This window comes from Phoxinus phoxinus (assembly GCF_949152265.1).
Source record: "Phoxinus phoxinus genome assembly, chromosome: 10".
Taxonomy (NCBI): domain Eukaryota; kingdom Metazoa; phylum Chordata; class Actinopteri; order Cypriniformes; family Leuciscidae; genus Phoxinus; species Phoxinus phoxinus.
This window is the reverse complement of record NC_136885.1, coordinates 28,321,414-28,333,638: the sequence shown is the minus strand read 5'-3', so window position 1 is coordinate 28,333,638 and position 12,225 is coordinate 28,321,414. Positions and strand designations below refer to the sequence as shown.

Sequence of the window (12,225 nt, the reverse complement as noted above, 5' to 3'; positions counted from 1 at the left end):
CGATCCTTCATTCATAATTGTCTCAGGAAGCGTTTTGTCTCTGTGCGGTACGTCCATGCTTGACAATTTTGACACGTAACCGCATGGCAGTTGCCCTCCATCTTATTATAATTCACGATAAACGAAATTGATTGTTTTTGCTTTAGCGACCTACTATTCTAATTTAGCACGACTTTTGATTGCTGTCTGTTGTTGAGATATAATGAATATTACACCAAGGTGTCGTAAATAAATCCAAATCAGAAAATTAATAAATATTGTCAAAAGTCGTCGTTTTTATTCCTTACCATACTAGTAATTTATTTTTTGTTAATTACTAGTAGGCAATTTAATAGTGTCTAAAAGCGAACTAACATAATTAAGTTAGTTGTGTTAGTCTATCTACACTTAGTTAATTGCTATTGCACATTCATTACAAACTATAACCAATCCTTGTCTAGTCAGTGAGATAGTGACTAATTACAATTGGAGTACACAATTACTAGTTTATACAGTGTCTAGTCAAGTAGTAGGCTACTAGGAAAACTGGAAAGTGTAAAGTTCTTAGAATAAGCTATCTAACTTATTCAAAATAAGTTCCTGATGATTAGTGGAAGTGGTAAAACTGGAATGTGTACGTTACTACTAGTCAGAAGTGAATATCTGAACCACACATCACTAAAGTGTCCAAATCACAAGTGTGTACTAACCAGTAACAGTAGAATAGTTCCTTTTTTCACTGTTTGGAAAATGATTAGAAACATGAGTAATATATTGTGAAATTCAAGATATTACTCACTATTAGATCACATTTACTTAATATGGATGACTGTTTTTACTATTGGTTATTGTTAATCACTAGTAACAAATAATTATACAGGGACTAGGGCGTGACATTAACTTTTTTGCTCACCACCAGCCACATTGGTTTTCCAAAGTTACTAGCCACTCAGCACTCAGGCTAATATAAAAAATATCTTATATTTTTGCTATCTCATAATTTGGCAGCAGGTTTATTAGGCTGCTGTCACTTTAAGACCTGTCGCACGGAACCATTATACTGTTACATGTCAAAAAAAATTCTTAACCTCAATTGTTACGTTCACTTAAAACATAACTGACTGTTTATGTGAATACTTGCCAAGACCGGCATTTTGACATTATTTTGTGTGCATTTTACTGTTTAAGCGCAATAAGCAGTGAAAAAAAACTAAATTTAGTACTGATAGGTAGCTTTATGTTCTTTGTGAACTTTGTGTTAGCACAAAATCTGCTGGAATTAATAAAATTATGTGCAAACCCACGCCGAAATTCAAGCCCTGTAGCACCAACAATATGTGAGTGAGGGGAAGCGGATTACTTTTCACTATATTATATAACATGGACCGCTGGTAATTTCATTTCATTGTTTATTTTTACAGGGACAATGCACAATTAAAAGTAATTGCACCAGAATTAGCGAATAGCTAGTTTACATCTGCTGTATTAAACTGAACATATATTTTTTTGTTACCAAAACGTATTTTAAAGAAATAAGTGTTAAAATGGCTTGGCGTACAGTATTATCACCTCCTAAAACTATTAATGTGGTCCATTCATAAAAATCTGTTTCATAACAATGTCAGATTTTCAGATAAGTGTAATTCTTTTGATCTGCAGAGCTGTCAAAGGCAAGCTCTTAACTTCTGCTTTAGAGATAATGGTGTATTTTTAGGATTTCAATGTTTAATCCATTCATGAATCATAGGTTTGAATTAAACCCCTTGTGCAGTAATTACATCCAATTGAGATTCAAAAGCATTTACTTCCTGTTCTTCAACATATAGACATATACTGTCAATAATTTCCTTATGTCCTCGGTTATGAGCAGTAAAGAGATAGGCTACCTGTTTATCAAACTGTTATATAAAGTGGTAAATGAGGCTGGATTAATTTAGGTCAACTTTTGATTTTATCATAATTGGAAACTTTAAGTCACACTTCCCACCATGGCAGATTCTTTAAACAAATCAATGGTATAATCATGCATGTTAAATTGCATTTCAGCAGTTATGCTACACTTCTCTGAGAATAACAGCGGGAACATCCTTTGACGGTATGGTCCCAATTTTCAGATTTGCAGTCATAACTGCTAATGTTGAGGGTCATGCTGCTCTGCATTCATTAGTCTGAACGGAAGATAAAACGGTGTTATCTATGTGCTTAAACTAATTCTTAACATGCCTCCTAGGCTGAAATTAATGATATTCAACGGTAGAACATCCTCATGCAAAGCAGGTGAACATGCTATTTTGTTGTTATTGTCTGCCGGTCCTGGTTTCCTCTTAGGTGCTGAAAAGCTTGGTCATTACTAGTGATGCAACTGAAAATATTGGACCGAAACGGCATAAAAATACATTTGATTTCGGGCTGAAATCATTGACCGTAACAATGACATTTAATGAGCACTTCTGTGGTGATGGGTTTTGACTGTCAGTGTCTATTTTGTGCACACAACGTGGATTAGCTACAGCCGGTAAACATGTCAGCAGTGTGGACACATTCACCGTGACCAAAAATGATGCTGGAGTAGAAATGTCAAATTTGTTCAGCTGAAATAAATATTGCGAGTGTATATATATTATATATATATATTATAAGTTTAATGTAATAGTTTAACCTGTGAAAACAACACCCTGAACATAAGTTCATAAAGAGTTAATTTACCTAAATTACCAAAACTTACTATTTCGGTGCATTAATACTCATGCAGTGTGTAATGTCAAATTATAGTGTATTTAATTTGATGGAACACACAAACTTGACTGCAATTAATTTTGTGTGATGAAAAAAACAATGCTGGTATAATTTTGGTGGTTTCTATGGGCGCTTTAGGCGGTAAGAGTTAGGGCTGAACGATACATCGAATTTTCATCGTCATCGCGATATGAACTCCCGCGATGAACACATCGCAACAGACAGCCTGACACGATAAATAATGCCTGGTTCAGATTAGCTCTACACGTTTTTGACTCCTAAAATCTTGTCGTGGACAAGAAACATGTCAGACTACACGTTGCTTTCCGACCAGTCATCGCGTGCCGTCACACACACACATTCACTCGCAAACATTCACTCGCACGCACAGACACATAAACACACACACACTGTCCCTCGCTCACTCACTCACTCGCTCACTCACACACACACACGCTTACTGGCGCACACACACACTCACTGTTGCACTCACTCACGTCTCGCCTCGCTCACATATTCAACCCGTCGTGGAGGACCGTTAAAGAATTAAACATGCTATAGTCTTTCTGTCGTGAAGCATCGCAGACGCGACGTAGGTTGTCGCCCACTATGACACACTATACGAGATGAAACGATCGAATCTTGCGTCCTGATGCCCGTTGTCGTTATTACGAATCTCCACGACACTCATACGTCAAACGGATCATGCCAAAATCGTGCTAAAATCGTGTATTCTGAACCAGGCAGGTAATAAACGTTTGACATATCACGCAAAGAACCTATTAAAGCACTAAGACATGGGAACAGTATAGTACAATCACATTTATCGCAAGTCATATCGTCATCGCAATATTAAACAATGTTATCGCACATCGCAGCTTTTCCTCATATCGTGCAGCCCTAGTAAGAGTCTTGTCATGAACTTTTTAAACTTTGTGGCCTATATATCCATATCCTGACCATCGCTGTACTTTCTTGATCTAGCAACTTCTAATCTGATTGGCTAAATTGATGCAATACCCGGGAGGTTGTGCACATAGGTTGGGTTTTATTTTCTGCCTGCCTTGAAAGATAGTGACTTGTGTTTTCAAGGTACCTGGTTGATGCAATAAGTGGCTTTTGAGCTTGACATCGCTATTTTTGCCAGAGTTTGCAAAATTAATGTCTTTAGATGAAAAATATGAGGCACTTTCAGTTTCTTGAAACCATCACCCATTTTCTCACAACTTTTAAACAAAACCATATCTTCACACTACATTCACAAAACCACTGACTTGAATTTCTGTATATTCAGCAGTTGTCCAACTGCAAAAGCCCAAAATGTTACAGTACACTAAAAAAAATAATGGCACAACTGAAATTTCGAGGTCAATGACAATTCATTTTACCTCAGCATCTGGTCTTCGTGCCGGGTCTGGTCTGAGGAATTTTGTCCATCACAGGCAGAGGTGTAAAGTCCAGGGGTCAGAAAGTAAAAGTCCTGCCATATGTTTATTCCACCCATGGACTCCGCCAGCTGATTTCACTAATTAGTTCTATCTCCTGGCTGAACAACTGTGCTAATTAGCAAATCCAGGTGATTGGATCAAAATACTGAGGAGGACTTTTACTTTCTGAACCTGGACTTTACACCCCTGATAACAGGCAATGATGTCCCTTGCCATGCATAGGAAAAAAATCTTCTGTTGTGCCAGATCCAGCCTTGACAACACACTCAATACTTTGATCTTTTTTTTTTGCCCTCATCTTCTCTCCTCGTCCACCACCTCTTCCACGTACTCTTCCTCCTCTCCCTCTCAGATCGTTTCCATTCATTGTTCGTATCAACATTCAGTGCACAAACACCTGTGCTCTCTGAACTGACATATTTTGTACAGTTGGTTTGATCGCATCATTAGAAACAAGTGTGAACAATTGAGTCATTAAACGGTGCCAAATGTGTTGACAACTTTTGCCGCTTGTTTACCGTTTTCCAACACGCTGCATCACAGTGTGAAATGTGTTTCAGTGAGTGTGTTTTTGCTATAAAAAAAGTGCATGAGAAGAATTGCAAATGGTGTCTAACTACCTAAACTTATTTAAGGATTGTGATTTATCTGACAAATATGTCTAGGCCACTCAGCATTTGCTTCAGAGAATGGGGTTTAGTATTTTAGCAATTGAAAAAAACTAGTAGCACATTAACCACATCCCGCAGAACTGAATGTCCTATTTGTGGTCTATTATTCAAGTTATTTTTCTAGTTCTTATTGTGGTCTATTAGGCAGTCCCCCGATCTGCACGTTAACTAACAAACTGTGGTTGGTTGCTTTAAATGTTGGCCAGACAGCATCTTTGTGTAAGAAGTAGGTTTTACAGTCGGCCTGATACTGTTTAATACTGCAGTCCTGTAGGAACGCCTACTAGCAAACAACAGCACAGAGAATTGGCCATTTAATGTGAACTATATGTGTGAACACTCCTTAAAGCACATGTTCTCATTGGCTCAGGGTTGCATTGACTAATGAAGTAAGTGACTATATGACTATATAAGCACCACTTGCATGGGTAGATTTAATTAGCTACCAGGTCATTGCTGTTTGCTAATGACCTTTCTGTATTTTATTGGTATAGTTTTCTAAACCATTCACATATGATGGGTCAGCCAACCGTGCCTGTCATTAGCCCATTAACATTCAGAGCGTTCATAAAACACTGCATATTCTGAATCTGAAATGGGCAAATCACTTGGGCAAATCTGCTGGCATCTGTTAATGCTGAAGGTGTGTTTTTTTTTTTTTTTTTTTTTTTTTTTTTTATGTCAAAATCATTTCTCCTGTCCTTGGTTGTTTGGAAAAACCTTTTACATTTTATGTGATTGTTATAAATGTAGAAATATGGGAATAGGTGTGCATAACATTAGTCTATGCTATGTATGACATTTTTTTTTTTTTTGCTTGTCAATTGGATTTTGTCTTCTGCCAATCCTTGTCTAATCTTTTCTGCCTTTTGTGCAATTGTGAAGCATTCAAGTGGTCTAATGCAACCCACTGATTGCATTTTTTTTTTTTTATATATCTGTTTGTTCATGGCATTTATTTAGCTGTGAATAAGACATTGGATTGTTGGGATTTATAGCGGTTACCTTTTGTTTGCTTGCACACATGCGACTGTCCTCTCAAGTGTGGCATTGACACCTCTCAGGCTATTGTGTGCTCTCATTCAGTAATCTACTTTGACATGCAGGAGGAGTTTTTCTTTTCTTGCTGGCAGGCGTGCATTGGCTCAGATTGATTTCCCAGCTCCGTTAGTCATATGAATGTTGAGAAGCTTTTAACTGCAAGTGAGTGCTCAAGTCCCTTTGTAGAGGTTGGGATGGAGGTCCCTCTGGGTTATTGGTTTCCTGGGCACAGATTGGGCCTAGTCTTTCTTGGATTTGAGCCTGCTGACACTCACCAGTGATTCAGCAAGCATATATATGTATATATATATGAATCATTAATCTTTGGAGTCATGCATCTAGAACTTTACATTTGAGATTTGCAGGCTTTTGAAACTTGGTTTTACCTGCAGTTGCACCAGGTGTTTGGTTTGGTCTGAATGCTGGTTTCTAACACTGAAGGAAAGTATATTCATCCTGTTCCTGTAAATAACACCAATTAAAAAGGTTTGGACTGACTGAGCTCCATAAATGGTTGGCAATTGTAATAACTCTGAGAGCACCTTGCTTTCAAACGGCTTTTCCCTGTGTTTCCAGCCAGGGGCTTCATTGATTTGAGAGCTCAAATGAGTAATTGTTTCATGTCCAGATAATTTCAGTGCAACACACACACACACACTTGGTTCTCTGGGTGTCTCATTTAGATCCAGCACACTGCCCCGAGCCTGCTCTGTCCTTTCTCATTTTTGGATGCTGGAGTGTTGCGTTTCCTGTTCTGCTTTTCTACTCTTAATTCCTCTAGTGTATTTTCTGTCTATCGTTTTTCTCTCTTGCTTTAGCCTGTGCACTTCTTGTTTCAACCTCTAAGGCAAATAACACAGACTACTATTAGGGCTGGATTGAAAGTTGAAATGTCGATATTTGTGTGCTGTATATTGTGGTAGGCATACTTTTGCTGCTATCAGTGGGCGGGAACTATTTATGTTATTTGCATGCAACAAAGAATCAGGCTGTTGTGAAAAATTACAGAGGAGGACCTGGACAAGTTAGCAAGATGACAAATGTACTTATGGCATCACAGGCATAGGTTATTATATATTCAGGACTTGACATTTATTTATTTGTTGTTTATTTGCTCAATAACAAGCCAAACTTGCCTTAAAATAACATCTGTAGCCATTTGAAATTGGAGGCAAACACTGCATTTTAATGATGATCTAAGCAAAGATGCTACATGCAGTTTTTTATTTTAATTCAAGACTTTAAGCAAATACAGAATGGTCTGACTTTAGCTTTGAAATTGTTACATAAGACACACCTGCACAAAAAAAAAGATTCTGAATGAAAATGCAATATCACTCTCTGACAGAAGGTGGCGCTTATGGAAAATAAGTGTTTCTTTGGGTACCACTACATACGGAGGTAAGAGGAAAAGAAAATGGCATCAAAACTATTCTGTCTATTCTCTTTAGAGACGCATTCATATAAGCCCCCACCCCAATTCAATATTTATATTTCTTTTTTTCTTCCTATGTTTCAAGCACACCGAACAGTGCCTGGTATTTTTTTTTCTCTGCTGTGCATCTGCGCTCTCCTCTTAGCGTCAGTCTTCAGCGTGTCCCGTCTCTGGCCTGTGTTAACGTCCAGTTAATAGACTTCGTATTATTTTCACACAAATCAAATTTCGAGAAATGATTGCAGTTTGTGTGCAAGTCCAGAATAGAGATCAGCAAACATTAAACCAAAAATCGGCCTGTTGCCGATCCTGTGTTTGGAGCACAAACAGGCCGTTTCCGATTTATGGCCGGTTGACCGGTGCATCTCTAGGAAAAAAAGGTCGCACCACAATAACTGTTTGCACTCGCATATATTAGTAGTAGCATAATATATTACAGTAATAGCATCATATTAAAGGAGAAAATATTCACTTTCTTATTATGGTTGCTTATATATGATTTAAAAAATATTCAATAATTTAAAAAATATTCAATATTTTAATAAAAAACAATATATGTACAGTTTCTTTAATTTAAACAATCTTATCTGCCAAAATAGCTGTATTTATAAATATATTGTGAGTGAGAATATCATTGTAGTATTGAGGTAATATATTGCCTCTTTTTGAAAGATATCCCCCCCCCCCCAATCTTAAATAAAAGGAATAATACTGTGAAATTTGTTTGATTATATTGCCCACATCTAACACTTATGTTCTGTTTGCACAACAGAAATAAGGGCACCAACGCAAAGCTCATATTTCTGTTTTACCTTCCCCCTGGTTTCTTTGAATCCTTCTCTTATCTCCCTCTTCACTCTCTCTATCCATATGGCATTATCCATCCACCCTTGTGTTAATTGAGCTTTCATCCTGTATCTCCCTGACCGTGGCTGCATTGTCTGTGACGGGCATTCTGATCTGAAGAAGCATTTGAGTGCCACTTATCTCTGAGCTGCCTGTGGAGTTGAGCTGCTCTCTTGTATATCTGAATGAGATTCTACTTTTATTGGAGGATATGAGGAGAATTATAATGTTTCAGAGACCACAGGGCTCTTGTTGCCTCTGCCTGGCCTTGAATATAAGTCGTCCGATTAATTAGTCTCCAGAAGGAGAAAAGGAGGCCAGGCACAGGTCATCTTTTTTACTATGCTTAGTGTAACCTTTTCCAAATATTCTTAAAGAATAGTGAGAAGTCACGTGTTAGTTAGGGTGGTTTAACATTGCACCAGGTATTGTGGTGGTTAGGGTTGGGAATCGTAATAAATTTTCCGGTTCTGTCTAACGTTTCCGGTTTCATTAAAATCATTAAACGACACAATAAAAAAAATTGTGGTAAGGAATAGGGTTGTTTCTCGTTTGTTTTTTAACGATCCTCATCAAATTCCTAATTTAAATTCCAAATTGCCAATTAGGTAAAAAAATTACTTGGATATCATTCATATTTATTGTCTTCTTGCAAAACAATCATTGTAGCTGATTATCATGAACACAAATCAATAATGGGTTAAAAACGTTTGCCTATGGTTTAAAAATACCATAGCAAAAACAACTAGCCTAACTAATATAAATGCATTATTAAAGACAAGTATGAAAAAGTAACAAAAACAAATATGATTGAAATGTTTTTTTAAGCTTTTCAGGTTCAGAAACGAATCAATGCATGCGCTGTTTTCTGTGCTTGCACGCATGTGTAACAGTGTAGGATTAAAATCAATTTTTCTGTGAGCGCTTTAGATGTGTTTGCAGCACAGAAAATAGCACGTGAGACTTATGTACTTGAATGGTTTAAAACACATAAAAATGCGCACACAGGAACCGATAAGCGGAATCGAAATGCGTGTGTCTTATTGAAACAGCAGTTCTTGAAAATTTAGAACCGGTTCTATTTCTGGTCTTTCAACCATTTTGCTTAATATTGTCTCCAAATGTCTACTTATTTTTTTTCTTTCGACTTATACTTTTTGTGCACAAAAAACAACAAAAATAGACTTCATTCAACAATTTCTTCCGTGCCAGCCTCAGACGAAATACAATTTTTGGGTTTATTTGAACCCTTTAATTGCTACTTGCAGCAATATTTTTTTGTATACATTATTATTATTATTATACATATAATACAAAATAATGTTTTTATCATTTCATCTTTTTTAAGTTCTGTTTGGCATATTGTTTATTCAAACAAAGAGTATTTATTTTATTTTATGTTTTTTATAATTTTCAGCTATTATGGCTTAACCTAATGACTTTATTTTAAAATGTTTGTAAGGAATTTTATACAAAAAGATACAAATCTTATTCTGAAGAACAAAAATTATGCAGAAAAAGTATCCATTTTGTGATGAAGCTAGTGAACATTTTGGCAGAGCAAGTATAAATCTGAACTACTTGGCCAGCAGAAACAATCTTTGTTGAGCCTTGCTTTATCCTTAACTGGTACATCGCCCACACATTAATGGGTAAGGTTTTAGTTTCTTCTTTGCTTCTGTAGCTGGGCTAGTTGTCTGTAGCCTTCTCCCACTCAAGCTTCATTCATGCAGTGTCATCTCTGCTTGTGGTCAAAGTGGAGCAGTTAACACGGTCCTATTGACTGTGAAAACATGAGAATGGGGGCAGTACTAGTTTATTCCTTCATACTGTTGGAGTCTTTCACCTTAGCTTCCCCTGCTTATTGAAAACCTGCATGTGGTCCACGAGGTCGCTTGCAATGTAATGATCCACCCTACCCATTTCTTATGATAGTTCATAGCTGTACAAACTCATGGATTTATAATGCTCAAACAAGGGGTGAAAGGTTTTTTATGGCACAAATTTTTATGAAATCAAGTTATATATTAAGGTCTCCTTCCAATAATGTTTTTTTTGGGGGGGTTTGGGAAAAAGGCAACCTTTTGTTTTTACATTTCAAATATTTTAAAGGTGTATGATTGCTTTTTCATAACTAGACTGAAATTTAAAAATGTTTACTTGTACGGTCTTAGTACAGCTAATAGTTCTTGTCTTTTCAAATAGTGTTTTCTTTACAAAGAATCAGTTCACAAATCTGAATGAGTTCAGTTTGACTTAAATTGCAGTCTTTACACAGGTATATTATATTATATGTACCTGGTGTAAACAAGGTACAGCCATATGCCAGCAGCCATATCACCCTGTAGCCCAAGACCGGTTGCCCACTGAAGCCCACTGCCCACTGAAGACTGAGCCTGGTTAGTACCTGGATGGGAGACTCCTGGGAAATCCAGGTTGCTGCTGGTAGAGGTGTTAGTGAGGCCAGCAGGGGGCGCTCACCCTGTGGTCTGTGTGGGTCCTAACGCCCCAGTATAGTGATGAGATGTTAAACCGAGGTCCTGACTCTCTGTGGTCATTAACAATCTCAGGATGTCCTTTGAAAAAGAGTAGGGGTGTAACCCTGGCATCCTGGCCAAAATATGCCCAGTGGCCTCTGTCCATCATGGCCTCCTAATCATCCCCATATACTGATTGGCTTCATCACTGTCTCCTCTCCACCAGTAAGCTGGTGTGTGGTTAGCGTTCTGGCGCAATATGGCTGCCGTCGATGGATGCTGCACATTGTTGGGGGTTGAGGAGATTCCCCCTTGTAAAGCGCTTTGATGTCTCAGAAAAAGCGCTATATAAATGTAACAAATTATTATTAATTATTAAGGTCTTGGCAAACTTTGTGGTTGCCAGTCATTTTGAATTTAATTCTTTGTTCTTTGACATGAGAAGGTCCTTATTTTTCTGCGCCATATAATTATCGGTGACAATGAAGCGTAGATGTGGGATCATTAGCCATCTTCAGAGGAGTATTACAGAAAAATCTAGTTCAGGAAAAACGTATCAGTCTCTGTGTCTAGTTAATGAAATGTAAGATTTAAAGTAGCACTGATTGCCTAATTATTGCAGACAGAGGTTTTCTAATATGTCATCACACAGTGATATGCGAAATATTAATTGCTATGGTTTTTCGGCCCACTTGGGTAAAGATATTTGCTCTGTGTGTGATACACAATACGTTGCAGGCGTCTTTGTGTGCTGAAACGGAATGGGTTTTAATTAGGATGTGCTCACTTAGCTGAGCAGCTTTGCATTCACAGCACAAGCTTTCCCCCTTGCCAATTACGGGCCCTCAAAGTTATTCCAAGAGCGTCGCTTTGATGTGCTTGTGTCAGGCGGGACGAACTCCTTGTCTTCATCCGGAAAACCTTCCGTATCGTTCCTCAAGGTCAATCAGTTCTTTTATGTTGGATTAAATCTCCAGGAAATGAACACAAAGGAAGTGAGATGTGAATTTGGCATTTGCTGTTTGGTTTTCCTCCTCCCATCAGCGATTCAAAAGATTAAAGGTTTTGTAGTATGAGGCTTGATCAATGCTTAAATCATTCAGACTGATTGCTTTGACCAGACGTGCTTGATGCGTGAATTTGGATTCTTAAATATAGTCGGGCCTTTCATGAATTTCTGAAGCCCAATTTCCCCTTTTAAAAAGAACAATCTCCAAATTTTATACAGCTGACTGATCTTTTGATCCAGCCAGTTCAGTTATGAAATCTTTTTCATCCTTTTTGTTTTTCTTTTATAGAGTTCGGGTCAGTAGTGGAGCCATTGATGCGCAAGAATGCACTTTTGACATTCTCATTGGTTGTATTCTGAGCTTCAGACCATCTCATGCTTTTACTTGCATGAATTTTGTAACACTTTACAAAGGTCCAATTAAGTTAACGTTAATGCTTTAACTAACATTACAAATGAGCAATACATTTGTTATATATGCTAGCTCATGTCCATTTAAATAATATAAACGGATACAACTTTTGATTTCAATAATGTATTTGTAAATTTTGTAATTGACATTTAACTAAGATTAATAATGCTT

General features: G+C 37.3%; 1 protein-coding gene across 1 annotated transcript in view; it reads left to right on the top strand.

Moving 5' to 3' along the window:
- stt3b (STT3 oligosaccharyltransferase complex catalytic subunit B) overlaps window positions 1-12,225 on the top strand; it is a 47,614-nt gene that overhangs the window by 669 nt on the left and 34,720 nt on the right. The gene's annotated exons all lie outside the window — the stretch shown is intronic.